Source organism: Suncus etruscus, chromosome 11, assembly GCF_024139225.1.
Source record: "Suncus etruscus isolate mSunEtr1 chromosome 11, mSunEtr1.pri.cur, whole genome shotgun sequence".
Classification (NCBI taxonomy): Eukaryota; Metazoa; Chordata; class Mammalia; order Eulipotyphla; family Soricidae; genus Suncus; species Suncus etruscus.
Window position 1 is genome coordinate 89,376,989 of NC_064858.1, and position 6,462 is coordinate 89,383,450.

The window sequence follows — 6,462 nt, forward strand, 5'->3', positions numbered from 1 at the left end:
TTCGACCCAGCTATTCCACTCCTAGGGATATATCCTAGGAGCACAAGAATACAATACAAAAACCCCTTCCTCACACCTATATTTATTGCAGCACTATTCACAATAGCCAGGCTCTGGAAAAAAACAAGATGCCCTTCAACAGACGAATGGCTAAAGAAACTGTGGTGCATATACACAATGGAATATTATGCAGCCGTCAGGAGAGATGAAGTCATGAAATTTTCCTATACATGGATGTACATGGAATCTATCATGCTCAGTGAAATAAGTCAGAGGGAGAGAGAGAGACTCAGGGATCATTTCTATAGTATGTGACTAGAGAAGTTTCTCTCATCGTGTAGAGCATCTGAAGCCACGAGGAGGAGCCAGAGTGTCCTCTCCTGAGCGTGAAGCCAGCTCTAGGTGTCGCTTCTGCGGCTGCCTCTTGCGATTGATGATCGTTCTTCCCTTACTTTGGAAGGGGTAGAGAGGGAGAATGCAGTCTGAGTGATAAAAAAAAAGTATATCAAAGAGTTGACACAATTGATCACAATACATTTGTTTCAGCAAGAACAAAGGCAAAGTTATTATTTTCTTCTCTCTCTCTTTTTTTAAGGATAAGAGTCAAAGGAGCACAGCAAAAACGGTGTTAGAGTGGCAATTGTTGTTTGCATAGGCACAGTAAAATATGGGGGCATGGAAAGGAAAAGCCTTGGCCTAAATACAAGGAGACCTTACCCCTGAAGTTTTCTGGCATAAAACCAATCTAGGCATAGGCACACTAGGTTGTCCAACCCAAGTCACTGTCTGTAGTTCCAATACACTTTTATTTTTCATACAATTGCTGTTGTTGGTGTCAGGTTTCTGGAGTTAAAGATCTGTGCATATCCTAAATCAAAGTCAGGATGATGTGGAGCGTCCCCTAGTTTCACTTCACAATTAGAGGGCAATGCAGGGAGCCCTGTTCTGAAAGCAGGTCGTTGTTGTTGAGTCTTCTCAGTGTTAAGGGAAGTCTCTTTTGAGTAGATGGATGCCAGAGCAGTGGAAGGGTCTTCTCTGGTAGAGGATTTCTTCTATGTGATGTTATAGACAACCTTGTTTGTCCGTAGATGGCATCCCTGGTTCAGGGGTGAATGGAGAATTCCCGTTCTTCTGAGGCCTGAGCCAGGTCATTATGACAATGTTCAGGGTGTAAGGTCCCATTGAATTACAAGATTTGTGTGTTCCTATCTCTATTAAATAAGAACTTGTTTGTATGTATAGTATTTTCCCATTTTAATGTGCCTCTGCAAAAGAGGAACAATGCCATATGGCATTATTGGTGCTTATGGGGGCTGCTAGAACAAGTCCAACAATCCTCGTGACTTGGTTCTAACATAAGCTTTAAACTGTGGGACTCTTCTACCAGAATTCCTTATTGAACAGATCATACAGAGAATAACAGACAAAACAGTGGGGAAAATCATCACTGTATAAGAGAATATTTAGTAAAAGTTATAGCTGTTAAGAAAATATATATAAGATATAAAAGGTAAAAAGGGTAAATGTGGGGTAGAGATGGTTAGGAGTGAGGGAGGGAAGGACTAGAAATGAGCTTGTAGGGATGTGGACAAGGGCAGAATACAAAATGGACATTCTGCATATGCAAAGCTTATATTAATCATAGGGAATATTATTAATATAAACTGTATTGTGGGGGCAGTTTTGAAAATGAAGATCAGCGATGAAAAATTTGCCAGTAACTGCCCCAGCGCAACCCAGTGCAACCGAGAAAAATAATGTGCAATTCTTTGGCAATTCTTGAAATGATCTGATCTAAGATCCATTTTAAAATATTCGTTGTTTAGGACTAGAATTTGGATCTTGATTAAAAAATAATAGTATTTTCATTACAAATATATACTACTAATAAAGAAAATGACAATTGCCATTATCCTTTATTTTAAAATTATCCCATGCACTGTGCTTTTTATTTTATACACACCTTCTTTGGAGGATGAGTGTTTTGCCATCTGATAAGACACATCTATTGTGTTATGTTGCACTGCTTTCTCCATGTTATCATTGATGTTGTTGTCCAACTATTTGTGATATTCTCTATTACCAATAAATAGGGTGTTTGAGAGAATAGAAGAGCAAATATTTGCCACCTAACTTATATCTTTAACAAAAGTATTATTTGATAAGCAAAATTCTGAAAACTGTAAATCTCAATCTATCAAAATGACATGGGTATGTAAAAAAACATTTAGAAATAGAGTATCAATTCCCTCAATATATTTGGAAGAACTAATGGTTTTAAAGTTTTACCAATAAAGAAGTCTAACTCTGTATTAAACTCTTATGTTTGTTTATTTGTTCATTGCAGTTTCACTTCATCTCTTATAATAGTTTCATTTTCATTCCTCCTCCAAATTTATTTGTTTAGGTAAAATTATTGAATGTGATGACTGAAGTCATTTGGATGAATTACTAATGAAATTTATTTTACAATTTGGGGGGCGGTTGGGGGTCCCACCCATTGATGCTCAGGGATTACTCCTGGCTATACAATCAGAAATTGCTCCTGCCTTGGAAGGACCATCTGGGACACTGGGGGATCAAAACGCAGTCCGTCCTAGACTAGAACTTGCAAGGCAGACCCCTTACCTCTAGCGCCACCGCACTGGCCCCTATTTTACTATTAATGCCTAATTTTATTTACCATTTTAATTGAGGTATTATTTATAAACAATTTATGATATTGTTATCATCAACTTCTATCACCTATGTCTCAATGATTATTCCCATCTATTATTCTCCCTCACCAGGTAAGCTCAGTTCTGTAGATAAAATATAAATTCTGAATTTTCTGGCCATTAGTTATTTCCTTACTATATTTTTATATATTCACATGTGAGATAGACATTTTTATAACATGGTTGTAAAAACTATAGACTTTGTGAAAGTATCATTTTGTGTTTTGCTCTTATGTTAGGTAGGAATGATTATGAGAGCAAATTCATTCAAATAAGCCCTTAATAAACATCCTCCTCCTGCTCTTCCTCTTCTCTTTCTCCATCTTCTCTTCCTCCTCTACCCTCTCTTCCCTTCCATCTCCTCTTCCTCTTTCTTCATCATCATCAGCAGCAGCAGCATCTTTATCATCATCTCCTTTGCCTTTACTTTTCATCCTCCTCCTCTTCCTTGTCTTACTTCTCCTGCTCTTTCTACTTCTCCTCTCTTCCTGTTGTTTTTTCTTCTCATCCTACTCTCTGTCTTCTTTTTTCTCTATTACAAAAATGTATTAATTATAATCTAGATAGTATGGTTTCAATACACTGATATTTAAGTTTTTATGCACAAATTTAAATTTATTTTATTGTCTTACACATGTTCCTTTCTCTTTTATCATCTTTAGTTTGTTTAATAGAAACAACAGAAACTTTATTAGATTTTTGTTTTCACCCATATTCTTTCAAACTAAGGAGAAAATTCTCCACCATATTCAATTGAATTTCATTCTGTAACACATACTACTACACCTGATCAGTGAATTTTCTCCTTCAGCATTTCCAACTAAGCATTATAATTTTACATTAATTATCTCAGTTACTCTTCAGCTCACTGTTTTACTGACTAATATATTTACACAGCAAGCTGCTTTTAACATAGCATCTTCCTTAAGCCCAAAATTTGTTTCTACACCTCATTTTACTGCTGTTTAATTTGCTGACTTCATTCCCCATAATTTATTTTATAAATAGACTATAATATATTAAGATCACATTCAGAGTCTACCGTCCTGAGATTGAGTACACTGTCATTTTAATTGTGTGTAGTTTTATCTATATAAGTATTAAATAAAAACAGTTTGTATATAAGATGTAAGGTATTTTATTTTACTATAAAGGTTACATATACTACTTGACAGTCAAATTATAATAGAGGCTTTTTTATATCAATCTGAGATTATCTTGTAGTAGGGAGAGACCAGAGGAAAGGAAGAAGTGGCTTAGAAGAGTTTCAGTGGCAATAATTCTTAGCACTTTGGTATTATGAAGGTGAGGCAATTTCTTACATCAAAACCATAATCAAAAACTACATTTTAACTATGTTAAAGAACTAAAATATTAAATAAACAAATGTCAATGACAATAATCAAGAAGAATAGATTGTTCCTAAAGCAAAGAATGATAAGAATCAGGAAAAGAAGAGAAAGATAAAGAAAATCTTGGAATTTGAGTGTAGTTTCTGTCATAATTAATCAGAGATGGTCAGGGGTATCTCAATTTACCCAATAGAGAAAAACAATATGACAGAGATTACACTTTCCATACAATGTGTATTTAGAATGAATTCTCAAGATTAAAGAGACTTAGCTTAAAACATGTATGGTTCTTCCAAAAATCTATTAAAAAGCTATCTGCTACTCTTGTTTTATGTCATTATTGTTTTCTAACATGTAGATTCTAAGTCACACACAACGAAAATTTATAGCATTCAATATTGATAAGAGTAGGGATTCTAATGGTGTTAGTCACAGGGCTTTTAACATATAAAAACTAGAATTTTACAAGAAAAAGCACCTCTTTTTAAATTTATTTGTAAGTGTTCTTTAGTTTATTTTTTCCCTAAGGCAACTGATAATTTGAAATGAAATAAAAATGACTACCGTGCTGAATTTATCTCATATAACCCTTACTGCCTATTATTTCTCAAAATGCTTTCTGACCTATAGATTCCATACCCTTCAATACTCTTTATTATTCTTAGCTTCTATCTTCAATCATACCATTTTTTTCCTTCTCCCTGATTATTTAACTAAGTGTTTAAATGACATCTTCAGAACATTCTGACCAGGGCAGTATGATCTTATTATAATCTAAAATTCAGTTTCTATAGAATATAGGAAAACTATTCTTTGTCAATCAGAATGAGTAATAAATAATAAACTGAAGATGAATTATTGAAAGGAAAGAAATGGAATAGAGTTCAAAAAACTTTATGGTTTGGGATGCATGCTGGGAATAGAGGTGGAAGGAGGTCAACACTGATGGTAGGAATTATCCTAATTCACTGTCACTATGTACCTTTAATATAACTGTGAAAGACTTGTAATTCACATTGATCTCTATAAAAATTATAAAGGCCCAACAAACCTTGCATAAAATGCATAATATTTGTTTACACAAGTAGATTCATTACAATTAAAATTATCATTTTCCTTAAATTAAAATACCTTCAGAAATTACTATACTCTTATTCATTAAATAAGGATAAAATTTTGTTTTTAAAAAATGTAAATTATAAAATGTGGGCAATATATGATAATAGTTACTATTAATAGCTAGGTTAAAAATGAGAGAAACAAGAATACCACTTGCTGTTTAAAATGTTAATTCATTTTTCCTACAACTTGTATGAATTTTTACACCCACAGACTGTAAAAGGATTCATTTGATCTTTATCTTACAGAGTTCATATTATGTAATCATTATTGAAGGTATGCAAAAACTGTTATGTGTTCTATTCAAAGTTTGTATATTTTAAATTACTGCTTGAACTGTTTTCCATTTCTTACCTTTAACCACATAATTTCCAGTATCTTATTTACAAAGATTACTTTTCCTAAAGTCTGTGTCAATTGTGTTTTAAACTTTAGCAAATAATTCTGCTCTTTTTCAGAATTTGGTGAGATATTTTATTTAAATTTACCATAGTTAATTGGTTAATTCTACATATTCACAATAGTTGAAAGAACTTACTAAAAATATTCCATCCAAATTGCTTATTGGAAAGTGTATGCAAGGCAAACTTTTATGGACTCTGTACATCATTTGCATAAGTTTCTTATGACTTTGATGGCTTCACATTAGACTCAAAACAAAATATAAATCAGGTGATGAATGTGAGTAATTTCAAGAAGGCCTCTTATAATTGACCAGAAACAGATTTTATGACAGACTATGCAATTAAAATATTTCTTAATTAAGCCATTATTGAGCATCTTCTAGACATTATGCCAGGCATTAAGTTTGGTATTGAGATCAATAAAAATGAGCAAACATTCTCTGCTTTATTAGAGATCTTAGAATAGTTTGGTAAAAGCCCACTTAATTGTTGGTGTTGATGCTGTTGTTTTATTGAAAATATGTAATAATTTTCAGATATATACAAGGTACTATGGAAATAACTAGATCACTCTGATAGTGAGAAATAGGAATAAAAATTTCAGAGAAAGTTATGGGATAAAAACCATTAACTTTTAGAAAGTTAGCAAGCCTAACAAACTGGGCTTAGTTAAAAAAAAAGTGCTACAACATGGTTAGAATATTGAAAGTGCTCCTGCTTTGTGATTGTAATAAGAAGGAAAGAATAGCATGAATTTAGGTTGATAAACGCAGACTTGGTTTCTGTTTCATTGTTCTGTTAACATTTTGTTTGAACCACAGTGATATGTTGAGCTATTTATAATTTTATAATCTAGAAATGGCATGTTTG

The 6,462-nt window shown here is 33.0% G+C and overlaps 1 non-coding gene across 1 annotated transcript; it reads left to right on the forward strand.

Annotated features, from left to right (window-relative positions):
- The first annotated feature begins 280 nt into the window (after nt 1-280).
- On the forward strand, nt 281-491 carry LOC126023358 (small nucleolar RNA U3). Its single transcript, XR_007500502.1, has one exon. It is a non-coding gene; the product is annotated as a small nucleolar RNA U3 (small nucleolar RNA).
- The last annotated feature ends 5,971 nt before the right edge of the window (nt 492-6,462 follow it).